Source organism: Sinohyriopsis cumingii, chromosome 15 (assembly GCF_028554795.1).
Source record: "Sinohyriopsis cumingii isolate HCF-2022 chromosome 15, ASM2855479v2, whole genome shotgun sequence".
Classification (NCBI taxonomy): Eukaryota; Metazoa; Mollusca; class Bivalvia; order Unionida; family Unionidae; genus Sinohyriopsis; species Sinohyriopsis cumingii.
The window spans coordinates 83,216,539-83,232,088 of record NC_142975.1 but is presented as its reverse complement, the minus strand read 5'-3'; the positions used below and the strand labels follow the sequence as shown (position 1 = coordinate 83,232,088).

General features: G+C 34.5%; 1 long non-coding RNA gene and 1 other non-coding gene across 2 annotated transcripts in view; one reads left to right on the top strand and one right to left on the bottom strand.

Moving 5' to 3' along the window:
- LOC149782208 (uncharacterized) overlaps nt 1-15,550 on the bottom strand; it is a 37,797-nt gene that overhangs the window by 1,667 nt on the left and 20,580 nt on the right. The window lies entirely within an intron of this gene.
- Trnam-cau (transfer RNA methionine (anticodon CAU)) lies at nt 44-133 on the top strand. Its single transcript is given in 2 exon segments — nt 44-80; nt 98-133. It is a non-coding gene; the product is annotated as a tRNA-Met (tRNA).

Below are 15,550 nucleotides of genomic sequence, written 5' to 3'. Positions count from 1 at the left end.
TTTTTGCAGCTTCATATAACTAATTGTTAACATATGTTTTCAAGCCTCGGTAGCGCAGCAGGCAGCGCGTCAGTCTCATAATCACAAATGAAGAGCAATCTGAAGGTCGTGAGTTCGATCCTCACCTGGGGCAAAGTTTTTTTTTTTTCCTTTCTTTGGTTAGGCAAAAAAAAAAAGAAAATTGGGTGGTGGGGTGGGGTTAGTCAATACGGCTTATTAAATTAACTAAATATGTGTTTGCATTACATGCATTTTCCTCATGTAAGCCCCAGCATAATTCTTTGAATGCAACACCATTTTCTGAAAGCATTATTAAGCATGCAGTGTAAAAAACTGTTTTTTTTTTATATAAAATTTTGTATTTTCCAATGAGAACAATTAAAAAACCCAAATTCTAATGTATTATTTTCAATGATAAATTGTATGGTTGTCTTAAAATCTAATATTTTGAGTAAAATATGATGTTTAGATAAATTAAAAGCAACGATACAAGCCACTAAATTCCCCATATATTTGGTCACCTGCTATGGTAAAATAGTAATTTCATTCAAGTGGGCCCATTAAATTAAAGCCCATTAGTTAAGACATTATCATTATTTATGTAATTAGTATATTAGGACAGAAATACATGCAGTGACCATATTGTTCAAGGCATTGATTTCATTTTTATTCTGTTTTTATCTACTGGGTTTTTCCTCTTCTCTTTGTATATTTATGTATAATCTTTATATTTGTTCGTTGTTTTTCATTACCTGCTCAAGATGAATATATTATTTTAAGAGACTTTACCATATGCTTCCTAATGTTGATTCCATGGAGATTTATAATTTAAAATTTCAGATGAATATTTACATTTGACTGTTGGGTGTATGAATTGTTAGAAGTAAAAATATTAATATACAGTGGAACCTGTCTTGAAAGACCACCTCTTCTGCCAAGAAATAATGGTCTACCAAGACAGGTAGTCTCTCATGACAAGTCAAAACACTAAATAACCAGTAAATCTGCAAGGAGAATCTGGTTTCTCAAGACAGGTGGTCTTCCATAGCAGTGGTCTCACAAGACAGGTTTTACTGTATTATGATTATCTGCTTATTTGTTTGTATAAAAATTGCATTAAAACTAGAGTCTCCTTATTAGACAAGAGTCACTTGAAGGGAGTGGCATCACTAGTGGAGTACAGACTGCACTGGGTGACACCATCAGAAGGGGTGACACCAAAATGACATTACTAATGATTCTGTAGGGTCTTTTATGGAAGTAGGTCCATGGGGGTGACACCATGAGCTACCGCACTGGGTGATACCAACCCTAGTCACACCACTGCTTGAAGGGATTGATGCTCTTTTGACAGGATTTTTCTTCTTCAAATATTTCAAGATAAGATCATTTTTTGCTGCTAAGTGTTGCAACCAAATATATTTTAAAAATAACTAGACTTTCAAATTAGTCATTTATGGATAAAATAGACACCCTAAGAAGTTTTCACATCAAAAACCATGCTGTTGAAACATTCTGTTTAGGAGAAATAGTGATTTAAGATTTTCAAAATGGCTGTCATGGTGGCCATATTGGATGATGAGATCAGTACCATTTTCATTTAGGACCAAGGAGACATCATAAGAAATCTTTATGTGAAAACCCACTCTTAATGTGACTTTCCATTTATAAGTAGCTAAAACAAGATTTTCAAGAAAAACCCCATATTTGATGTCAGATTATTACTGTTTTCATTTATGTCTAACTAAATATCACAATAAATATTTTGGTACAAACCAAATGTTGATATCATCATCCATCTTGGAGGAGTGTTGATAACATGGTTCCAATATGGCTACTGTGACAGCCATAGTAGAGATCAGATTAGCAGAGTTTTCTTTTTGGGCATCATGCCAGACATCATAAGATGTCTTCTGGTGAAAACAACATACTGACAGGAGGAATAGTGATAATGAGATTTTCAAGATGGCTGTCCTGGTGGCCATATTGGGTCAGATCAGCATGATGTCATTTAAGCCCATGTAGAATTCATAAGACACCTTTTCATCAAAACCTTATGTTGATGCGACTTTCCAATCAGGAGGAATAACAAGATTTTCAAGATATTGGATTTGCAAGCTGCATTTGGAATCAACTAAATATCTTGTGGATTTGGTGAATGATGATAACATGATATTCAAGATGGCCACTTTGGCAGCCATGCTACATGTATATGCATGAGCATCACCAGGACCAACTATATACAATGGGATGAATATGCGTTATATGTTTTATGGCAGTTGCATTTAGCTGGAGTAGTGATAAAAAATTGTAATAATGAACACATGATGGATAACGAATATCTCATAAGCTCTTCCATTGTATGACCTGTGGAGTTAAAAACTTAAAGGTCATATGTTATATAGAGAAAATTTTCAAAAAGTATTTTTCCTAGAAGAAAATGTGTAAATTGTACATCCATTTATCTGGAACAATTCACTCCTGCCAAATTCCAGAAATTTTGCAATAAAATTAATAAAGATTTGGAATTTCTTGAATTACTGACTGACTTACCTCTCTTGAAAAAGGCTCTGTTTGCTGTTATGTTTGACATCACTCAATATTGCATCAATATAACAGTAGAAGTGTATTCATGAGATGGTAATTTTATAGAGTGTGTGGTATTTTATCATAATTTAATGTCAGAACCAGACATGGCAGAAGTGTTTTCTGTTTATATAATTTCTTGAGGAAGGAAGGCACAAAAATATTGATTGAGAGTGATCATTCCATGGCATATAATACAATCCTTTGCATGTAGTACTCATTGCAAATTTTATTCCAAGCATATTATTTGTAATCAAATCATCACCCATACTCCTTATTGCTAAGAAAAGGGTTTAGATACAGATTTATTAAATAAATGTCAGGATATCAAAGAAGAAATGTATGTATGTATGTATGTATGTATGTATGTATGTATGTATGAATGTATGTATGCATGTATGGATGGATGGATGGATGGATGGATGGATGAATGGATGGATGTAAAAATGTATGTATGTAAAAATGTATACAGACAGCTATCCCTCATTATAAGCCAATAATTGGGGTGCAAAAATGCATAAAGTGCTAAGCACCAAACTGCACCATTTCAAGAACTGCTTTGTACAGACTATGATATATTGAAACAACATTATAGATTGAACTGCCTAGTACAGACCGTGATATATTGAAACAGCATTATAGATTGAACTGCCTAATACAGACTGATATATTGAAACAGCATTATAGATTGAACTGCCTAGTACAGACTGTAATGTATTGAAACAGCATTATAGATTGAACTGTCTAGTACAGACTGTGATATATTGAAACAGCATTATAGATTGAACTACCTAGTACAGACTGTAATGTATTGAAACAGCATTATAGATTGAACTGGCTAGTACATACTGTGATATATTGAAACAGCATTATAGATTGAACTGCAGCATAGCGGTGATGATATTAAAAAAATTAAGCATGATGACTACCAGTACTGCCTCATATTAATAATGTCATTATAAAAATGTGTTTGTATATATATATATATATTAATATATGTATATCTTACTTTTGCATACACATTATATGTATGAAAGTTAATAGCCATTAGAACAAGAGTATTGTAAACACCACATTATTGGTATATGGTATATTATTGGTATATGGTATATTATTGGTATATGCCCTTCCCTTGATTTAATAGTCCTCTGTGTATGCACTAGTTGATAATGGTTGACTGTAGAGATTATTGACCAATGGACCTCAGTGAACTTGACCTTCAGTTGAAGTATGCAATTGTCAACTAAACTTTCTGTGTAATAACCATTATTTTCTTATTAGACTTACCATGGACTTGACCTCTGACCTTTTGACACCAAAACTTATGGGCTTCTTTATCACTTCAAGTGCAGGCCACCAACAAAGAGTAGCCAATGAGCTTACTCTAGACAGGAAGTTATTCTGCAAAACCCATTAGTCTTTGAGCCACAATGACCTTGACCTCTGCTTGAATCCCTAATTAATAGTTTTCTTCTATTCCTCATGTGCAAACCTTCCACAAACTTTGGTCAAGCTAAGTTATCTACAACAAAACTTATGCAGAAACCATTTTTTATTCAGTCACAGCGACCCTGACTTTTCACCTCAAAATTGATAGGTTTCTTGCTTGCCCCAATTGCAATCAATAACAAAGTTTGGTTTAGGTATGTGATGTAAAACTGTTGTTGTGTGGAAACCATTTTTCCTCCTGCAGTTACAGTAACCATGACCTTTGCTCTTTTGACCCCAAAATCAACAGGCTTCTTCCTTACACCATAATCAAGTCATCCAAAACGTTTGGTAAATGTAGATTGTGGAGAACTCTAGTGCTAAATCAAAAATAGCAGCAGACGATATATTTTAAGCCTCACTGCAGGCATATGATAAATGAATACACAGAATCCATTATGGCACTCACAGATGATGATGGGATTGATTTTATTTATTTCCTCTTATTTGTAAATCCTGTGACTAGTTAGTTCAGTGTAAACCCCTATGTGGACAACTCAATTATGCTAAAGAACCGAAAGAACATTTGAAAATAATGAAAACATATAAGTATCAAGCATTTGCTGCTTCTTTTGCCATTAAAAGAAAACAATTATGCTTGCTTAGGTCATTATATATATATATATATATATATATATATATATATATATATATATATATATATATATATACAGAGGCGTAGCTGGGGGGGGGCAAGGGGGTACATATGTCCCCGGGCGCCAAGGTACAGGGGCGCCAAAATGAGGCTTACAACGTTACATTATAATAAGTAAACAAGGGTAATATTCAAAAATGTGATTAAACGGGGAGGGGGCTGGGGCGCTAATTTTATAGTTCGTCCCCGGGCGCAAAATATCATAGCTACGCCTCTGTATAGAGAGAGAGAGAGAGAGAGAGAGAGAGAGAGAGAGAGAGAGAGAGAGATAGATAATGACCTAAGCAAGCATAATTATATATATATATATATATATATATATATATATATATATATATATATATATATATATATATATATATATATATATAGGCAGGTGTTGCATGTGTAACACCTGCCTAGTCAAATGCACCACCACGAAATAGCTCTACCTGATACACCTGTGAACCAAGATAAACCAAGAGGAAAATCTGGTCTCTCTCTTTTCAGTAAATGTACTGGCTGGAATGGAAGGCTTGTGTTCGGAAAGTATATCAGAACCAGAAGGAATCAAAACATAAAGACTCCAAATGTAGAAAACAGGCATCATTATTTTTAATTAACAAAAAACATGCAAACATTAAATAAATCAAAGAATAAAATGAGATTTCTACAGATTGGGATATCCCACCTGCAAAACCACATTATTTAACCCTCAACATTGCTGTTAGCAAAAATGTTATAGACAGATAACTGATACATGTTCCTTTTTATCTGTTAAGACAATGTTATGTGTGTGTGTCTATATATGTATAGAAACTAAAACTTACCTGAAGTGTATGTAATTTAAACTTAGAATGCTAATAGAAATATAAAGTTCATACATTCCTAAAATTTCTAATTTCATTATAAATTATAAATTAATATACAGAATGTTGAAATTTGGGATTTTGAGATGGAACCAGAGTTTTTGTTCAGAAAGTGTTTGATAATATGGTCTTGATTACAGTACAATATTTTTCCCATAATAAGACAAATGGGTCAGCCTCAGATGTTCAGAAGTAGGGGGTAGTCCAATTACCAGATATTGGTAGATTTGCTCAAATGTTGTCAAAATGGGAGTGATCTTATCCTTAAGTATGGACATATCATGGGGGAAATATGGTAATTTATCATGCATATTTGCTAGAAAAAAATGATTCTAATGCATTAGTTTGGAAATTAAAAATTAAAGAGAATTTATATTAAACATTAATTTCATAAAGATTTCCTTGTCTAGCTGAGTGTCTGAAGGCTAGGACCTACATGCTAATCCCACAATCATAGCATTAAAATGTGTAACCTTGACCCTAAGATCAAAAGGCTGAGCAAACATGCCACATAATTAACTGCTTTCATAATGATTCATCCTAAGTGTGAAAAAAATTCATCAGGAAGTTCAGGAAAATATAAGAAACTGAAAAAAACACAGATCCTAATAAAACCTTTCTGTGAATGTGACCTTGAAAACAAATTCAATGGTGCAAGCATGAATGTCACTGAATTGATTATCTTAGTTTCATAATGATACACCCCATTTATGAATAAAATCCATCAAGGATTTTAAAAAAGAAATGCAAATTAGACACTTTTGCACAGGTTTAGCACAAATTTTATTTGACTGTGACCTTGACCTGAGAGTTAAGGGAACAAGTGTGCATGGAGGTAGAAGACTGTATACAGTATGCAGGTGGATGCCATTGCCCTTTTTACCATGTGAGCAAACCATACATAACAAACAAGCTCATGGTGTATGTTTGTATTCCTCTATAATAATTACTATATACTTTGATTTCTGTCAAGGCTCTGGAGTAACAGTGTACGTGGATGACAGTTAATTACTGGGTTAATATGGAATTGGGTCACATTTATATACTTTGATTTCTGTCAAGGCTCTGGAGTAACAGTGTATGTGGATGACAGTTAATTACTGGGTTAATATGGAATCGGGTCACATTTAATACTTCCAGTTCAGTACCCACGAATGTAGTTCTAGTGTATTTTTAGAACATTTTTTCCTCTCTCATTTTGGTGGTGATAGAAGAGTTTTATTTATACATTTTTGGTAGGGATTTAAAGGTAACTGTTTATTCTTGATGATATGAGCTCAGGGTGTTGTTGTCTGTATGTATTTTGGCAACAGTGCACAGTGAGTAATAAGGCCTTGGTGATGATCCGGAAGTGAAATCTGTGTTCTGTTTACATGCTGCTATGCTGACAGTCCAGCATCTCAAAAAAAAGAAGGTCAACCTTAGACAAGAACTTCACCGTTAAGTCATCTTTGAAGGTATTTTAGATTAACATATGATTTGCATTGATTGTCACACAGTGGGAAGGTCAGTACTGAGAAAAAAATGTAGAGAACATATAGTAAAATTAATTGTGTTCTATGTCCATACGTGCGTGTGTCTGTTATGCAAGAATGCTTATACCAGTGACTGTGTAGCATCATTATTTGGTGGTGTGTGCATGGTCATGATGGTATAAGACAATCATTGACAACCTTTTAGAACTTCTTTGCCAATTGTTCAATGCTTCGTGCCAAGTCATATTCTTTCCTTTAATTAAATTATTGTTTTTAGTACATGCAATATAAAACTACGAACATACTGTATGCCTTTCTCAAATGTCTGGCATGCCATCATATCTCATTAATCATGAAATGTAGACATCATTCAGATGAAATATTAAATACACTTGTCAATTTATAAGCTATAGTATGTTTTATTGAGAGAAAAAACGAGAGAGAGAGAGAGAGAGAGAGAGATTTTACTGTCAAGGAGAGTAATTCATTGTAACTTATTGAAGCGTATAATATTATGAGTTACATCCCTTTAATAAAATATTCATGCGCATGCTGCCGGAAATCTGGATTTCGGGCCAGTTAGATACTTGGATTTGGATTTCCGGTGAAAAGGATGTATGCGAGTTTGTTTTAGGTGATAATAATTGACAGATTTGTTGTAGGTAGGTAATAAGTAGTAACTTTTAAATTATAAGTCTGATATTGACAAAGAAGGCATTTATTACTGAATGCATTAACCTTATCTGTTATTTGTATGGCCTGAAACGTACACTTTGACTGTTGCAACAGCTGCATCATGCAAGCCATCGCAAGTTCTGTCAAATAGATAAGAGACCCGTTCATAAGTTTAGTGGTTTGAAGTGCAGACATAGTTTTGATCGCTTGTTATATTTTTGTTAAGTTTCGTATGTATTGGTATTTTTTTTACGTCAGGTATGTGGCAAAATAATGCCAAGGAACTTAAGTAAGGTGGAGGAGTAGACCAACAAGCAGGTCTTCGGTTTTTTTTTCTTCTGATATTGCTGTCAGAAAACAAATAAAGCGGAGACATATTACTGTCTGAAAAAAAATAATGAAGCAGAGACCTATTTATTGGTCTTGTATGGAGAGGGATTAATTAAAAGCGAATTTGTGTGTCTTTTACTGTTTAGGCTTTGAAAATACTGTATCCTAAACGTTTTGTTTATTCTTTGAGTCTCAGGTTTATTGCATACAAGGAACTCGTAATGGTATATTACCCAGCTCTCAACATACTCAAAAGTTTAAACCTACATAACAGTAGTTCTTTCCAGGTCACGAATTCATTTAAAGTCTTGAATTAGGCCTAAAAGTTGCCAAATATGCATGGCTGATGGGAATAATAAATGCAGATTGAATACTTGAACAATATTGATTTTACCTCTTAATATTGTTAAGCAATTCTCTTTTTAACTTGTCTAAATTTTTTTCTTATCATTTGAGCAACCTAATGGCAATCATTTGGAATACAAATTATATGTGCAGAGCTTCTTTTATGATGAGCTTAGGGAACCACCCTGTAAACATGGTTTTGCACAATAAATCAGTGTCACAGGATTAAAGAAATATTGCTCATGGAGTCCAAAGGATATCAAAATGCTAGGTTGGGGATACTATATATTTAGGTCAGGTAGCCCAGTGGGAAGTCTGGGTTTGCTTTAAGCTTTCCTACCCCATCTTGATGTTTCCACACAGGCCCAGTCCTAGGGCAAGGCGAACAAGGAAACTGCCTTGGGCTCCATACTTTCAGGAAATCAACTTTTTTTTTTACTTGGGGCCCAGTGCTCATCGTTTGCTGCCTTGGACCCCACACATATTAGGGCCTGGCCTGTTTCCACATTTCTCATGAGGTGTGAGCTCAGAACATATTCCCTATTGAAAATGTGGGATTTGCTGGAACTTGGGGTAAAGAGGCATGGAGTAGTCATTTTAAAATGGGTTTGCAAAATGAACTTCAACCCTCTCTGCTTTAGTTAGTATGTATATCAGTACCCAAAGAAATTTGGTCACACCATTTGGCTGCAATATGATATAATGAATTGTTCAGAATATATTTAAAGTGTACCTACAAATACATTTTACAAAGGATAATAATCAATATATACCTTGTTGTAATATATTTTCTTACTTTGGGGCAGGCTGAAGACTCTAGCAGTTACATTGTTATTAGTTCTAGTGGACATAGTTCAAAAGAGCTTATGGGATGGTCTTTGTCTGTCTGTCTGGTCTGCTGTCTGTTTCCAAATACATTCACTCCATGGTGTAGTTGGTTGTAAATGGTGCTGCTCTGACATCCATTAATTTTGCCATCTTGAAAGTCTGCTTGCTATTCCTCCTGAATAAAAGACTTCTTATGATGTATATATAGTTCATCCTAATTGAAAATGGTGCCGATCTAACATCCAGTATGGTGGCCATATTGAAAATCTTGTTATTGCTACCCATCATGGATGGATCGTGATATATTCATGTGGGTTTTCAGTAAAAACCTTGTTGGTCTTAAATGTAAATGGTGCTAATGTGAGGTCCAATATTCATGCCATGGGAGCCATCTTGAAAATCTTGTTATTGATACTCTCACATGGATGGTTGTATCAACATGGCATTTTACCTAATTACTTCTTATGATATGTGGTATTTATCTGACATCCAATATTACTGCCATGGCAGCCATCTTTAAACTCTTGTTATTAGCCCAGTCTGAACAGACTTGTCATATTGATGTGGGATTTTCAGTAGTTGGTCTTACATGAAAATGGTGCAGATCTGACTCCAATATGCAGCCATCTTGAAAATCTTATAATTGCAACATGTGAATGCAAAGTCACATCTTGAAAATATTATTATATCTACTCTCCCAAATAGATGACTATATCAGCATGGGGTTTTGACTACTTTGAGAATTACCTTGTCATGTTGTTCACCCCATGGTTATTTGGTTGGTCCTAACTAAAAATGGTTCTGCTCTGATTTCTCTTACAACCAACATGGCATTCATCTTGAAATTCTTTTTATTGCTACTCTCATGAATGGATGATTATCAACATGAGATCTTCACTAAAAGACATCTTATGATGTTGAGTTGGTCTTGAATGAGAATGGTGCTGATCCGATATTGTCATCATAGCAGCCATCTTGAAAATCTTGTTATTGCTGTTCCAGAGTGGGATGTCACATCTAGAAAATATTGATACATCTTCTCCCCAGATGGATGGCTATATCAACCTTGGGTTTTCACCAGGGTACTTCTTATGATACATAGTTTGTCCTGAATGAAAGTGGTGCCAGTCGTATATACAACATGGTTATCACAACGACCATCTTAATTCACTGTTTTTTCCGAATGGATGATAATTGTGACATGGGGTTTTCACAAAAACACTTCTAATGATGTTAGCTTCATTCTAAATGAAAATGATGCTTGGTTGACATCTAAAATGTGCACATCAGCAGCTAATTTGAAAATGTTGTTATTGCTGAAGAATATCAGAGATGGTCTCAACACTTGACTTGTAAAAGGAAGAAATGGTTTGATCTTGAATTCCTGGAAATTCTTTTCGCCTAGTTTAAATTTAGCTTAGGTTATCTGATACTTTTTGTGCAGAGCAATGACACTTGATGAGCATATTAATCTTTCATTGTATTACTTACCATGGACAAAAGTAGGTAGTTATTTCCTGGCTTACATTAATGCCAAGTTGACAGTGTTGATGGCACTTTAAAGGATGATTAGCCATTAGTACAAATTGATTTTGTCAGTCTGACCCAATGATATTTTATTCTGACCAGCTGTTGGTATTGGCATTTTTGATTGTTGTTTGGGGTCAACTGACCTTATTTCCCCAAGGTGCCACTTCTGTCAACAAATTATTTCCCAATTAACCTAGGTTGATTTGGCATGACCTTGTTACCACTGCAGATTTGTTTGTGTGCTGATTTCAGATAATACTTATTGCAAGACTAGTACAGGATAGATTGGTATTATATTCTTGAATAGTGTTTTACCAGTTTGAGGGGGGCCCCCGAGTGGTCGAAAGCGCTCTCCGTTACGGATCACTGCCATATCATCGCTGTCTTCACCGGAGCATGTCTCGAATTCAGCCAGTGTGGGTATATGAGAAAACTTGCTGGTAGCTTCTCATGGGTCGGCGTTTTTTTCTCCGGTTTTCCAGGTTCTTCCTCCACCATTAATACTGGCCACCATGTATAGCCAATCGTGTGCTGAAAAATGGCGTTAAAACCCCACAACAGCAATTACCTGTTTGAGTTTTACTTCTCCGAACTCCTAATTACTATGTATTCCAAAGTCTTTGTTATAATATTCCTTTATTACATTTAATTGGTTATAGCATTTATTTTTTGTTTATACTGCTGAGAAATTTATCATTAGCTCAATTATTACGTTTCTGTCACCTAATGCTCCAAAGCCATATAAATGGTGCCAGTCGTTTAAATAAGAAAGGTGAAGAGACAAAGGAAAAAGGGAACAGAAGCATGACAATTTTGTCTGTTTCTTAATTTGACTTTAGAATCACAGGTTGAATGCAGTTCAAGCGTGAAAAGAAATATTTATGTTGTTATCTGTATCTATATTATGTATATTATTTTCATAATAATAGTTCTTGTAAGGGTTATTTACTTAATGATAGTTTTGATGATAAAATTCCAATGATCTTAGTTTGTACTGTAAGATGAATTGTGTATAGTCAAGTGTGTATATGTTTCATTCATAAGTTTCAAGTTTGAGATGTACTGAAATTCAGATCAACATCACATGATAAAACAAGGACATTTAGTTCTGTTAAAAGGCCAACTTGACCTATTTCCAGATTGGCTATAACTAAAACAATTGACTTGTTTACTGCACTGTTTCAGAATGCCATATGATTCTTTCAGAAGCCATTCTTGAAATTGTGTGTTAGCTTTGTATATACAAGGATTATTACATGGAATCATTCATTCTTAACAGTATTACTGGTCTTATGATTACGAGTTATATGATTGGATTGATTAATTTATTTAATATCATTCATTGGAATTGCAGTGCTACAACATTCATTCAGCAACTAATTGGTTATATAATAACTGTACAGATTTCCTGTGAGACAATCAAGGAAATTTGGATTTATAGCTTGATTGGAATTGTCTTGATTGAATTTAAAGACATTTAGATTTATAACATAGTTACTGTTCTGTTTTGTTTAGATTTATAACATAGACTGTCATAGTTACTCTTTTGTATTGTTAGTAAATAGGTACAATAGTCATCATTTGGGAGACCGCTCTGGTGGCCTAGTGGTTAGAGCATATGCCTCGGATGCAGGAGGCCATGGGTTCGATCCCTGGCCGAGTCATACCAAAGATAACAAAAATGGTACTAACAGCTGCCTCACTTGGCGCTCAGCATTAAGAAGTTAGTGTTAGGACTGGTTGACCTGGTGTCAGGATAATGTGACTGGGTGGGACATCATTCTACATGTCTGCAGCATGATGCCCCAGTGCTAGACATCACTATAAACTGCGTCTGCAGACATCTTAGCGATATGACTGAAAAATTGTTAAAGCTACGTTAAAAATTCAAATCACACACATACATTGTTTGTTTGAGGAAAATAAATTAATATTTTAAATTATACAAAACTTGTTGCTTATTGCACTTTCTTATTACATAGTTTAAGGGCCCCCTTGGGTTGTAACAGTGCCTTATATTTTATTGACTAAATAATTTATAAATATCCTTTAGCCATTATTCTGTACCTGTTTGCTGACTAATTCAGCTCATCTAGAAGTAAATCTGTCTTGTGTTCATTTTAAATTCAGACTCAGAAGTCTAGGAAATGCTTAATCATACATATTTGGATGCAGATATTTAACTAGGATGCAGAAAATCATCACACATATTTGGATGCAAATATTTAACTAGGATGCAGAAAATCAGGTGCATGGGAATCCTCAGTATGTTTTTAATTCCTGGTTGGCAAATTCAAATGCTGAGTGCTGCTTCAGCCACCTGCCCAGCTTTAAAATATGTTGATCAATTGATGAGTTTAGCTGTGCTGTGCTGATATTTACACTGACAAAATTCAGTGGCTTTCATTATTGTAATCGTTTCCGAGTGCAGTTGAATAAATAGTGCATGTGACCTTGAAATCAAGGCACATTGAGACTTGGACAAAATGCCGTTTGCAAATTTGGGTAAGTGTTTTGGGGTTAAATGGCAAATTGATGAAGATTGTAATCAGAGTCAGAAGAGTGCTAAAGTTATGTGAATTGATTGTTTGTATGGGACGGCAACCAAGTGTTAGAAATTGCATGATGCATGGCTTAGTGTTTGGAATAAGACCCTTACTTGGGTTGGAAAAATTCTGTCTCGCTCTGGTGGACAGACAAGAGCTATTTGTCAGTGGTGTAAAGAATGTGGAAAATTAAGCTCAATGGCAACCACTGGTTATTATAATCTGCAAAGTTCCACATTTTCTAGTCATGGGACATCTAGAGACCTGGTAACCTACTTGCTTCTGACTACATGATATCAATTTTAATAAATAAATATTTAAAAAATTACAAATAAATAAAACTGACAAGGTTTTGTGTTTTGTATTCCTGGCAATATTATGGACATTTAGCCACATTAAGTATGCCCAACATGTTTCTGGGAGGGGATGTCAACTTTTGTTGGTGTCACTGCCCGGACTCCTATTTGACCAAATAGGGGTCCTGAACTCTTACTTTTAAAAGACTAGCCATACCTCAGGGACCATTGTGAAAATGGCTGAAAATTCATTGGTCAGAAGAAGAAAAGTTAATTTAGACTCAGAGCAACAAATGCTACGCAGAATGGAAGCAGGATATTCATGAATATTGTGCGTGAAATAAATGCACTGTCTGCAGTCAGTATTATTTATTGTGCATGGTGTGATGTTTCCACAGATCATTTCATGTACATTGAGTGTGAAATACTGGTAAATGTGTTTGCTGCAGTGAGTATGATTTATCATGGATGGCATGATGTTTCCACAGATTGCATTGCATAATGTTTTGTTAAGGTTCATGGGCAAGCAGATTTCATTACCAGTCATAGCTATGTTGCCATGATGTTCACCTCACTACAGTGCTGACACATGACTGCTTGAGTCTGGTAGTGATGAGGATAGTGATCATTTAGTATAAGCCGTTACAGTGAGGTTCTTGTTAGCATATTGGACATTAGATTGTACATACAAGCTCAGTCATTGAAAAACATCAACAAAAGAGCTCAGGTGACCAAAGATGACCGTGACGATTTCTTTCAATCCAAACAAATAATGAACTCATTTTCTAGCCATTAAGTTATTGAACAATGAGTGAGTCTCATTTATTGTACAACAGAGAAATGAAACTAAAATAGATTTTTCTTATAATGTATACAAAATGTTTGCAAATTAGGTTTTTATTCATGGATTTAACCACTTTTAGGATGATCTTATATTAAGAAGACATACTGTATTCAGAGTGTAGGCATATCTTGCCCTCTGACATGGTTTAGAAAGATGTATTTTCATTGGCTGAAGGACTGACATGGTTTAGAAAGATGTATTTTCATTGGCTGAAGGACATTCAAGTAGATTCAGCATTGATTTGTTCTGCTGAAAATAGACTACCTTATTTTCAAAACATTTTCTGGTAACATGAACACCTGTCTGTGAAAATCACCTGTGTTGCATAGATACATGATACATTTCATTAACAAAATACTTACAAATGTATCTACCTAAGTCTAAGAACATGGAAAAGAATGTTTTGCACTTGTGTGTGGATATTTGTTGCTGGCAATTTTTAATGAATTTAGAGACAAGCCAATACTAAGAATCACTAAAGTCAGCAGAGGCAATTATATTTTCAGGTAGCAGTTTAAATTAAAAAAGTCATTAAAAAAGTCATTTCTTGATGTCATTAAATTCCAACATTCTTTTGTTGAAAGTCATTGACAGCTGCCATTGTAATATTTATAAGTGTTACTTCTTATTAGAAGTGATATTATTTCATCAGAAGGCAGCAAATACAAATGTGCAGTTTAGTATTATATCAGACAATAACTACATGCAGTTTGAAAAGGAAGTAGCTAGATTTGGTATATGGTGAATTAGTAATGAAAAGAGTAATGAAAGGTATAAACTTCATTAGAAAATGTGGACAGTAATTATTTTCTAGTACACATAATTAAAAATAAATAAAAATATCATTAATAATTTGAGGTGTTTTTGCTTATATTATTATTTAATGAGATATTTAATATCCAAGTGGTTTCTTTGATATTGTCTTTTATGTATTGTAACTGAGTAACTTTTGCTCCCATTTTCCTTCTCTGACCCTTGCATAAAGATAGGGGGTCACTTTGACCCTATGAAAAAATATCATTGCCTAAGTCTGTCTGCTACTTGTCATATACCAGTAGATGTAATTACATTGCTTTTGCTTTTGGTTCACTACCTTTGACACTG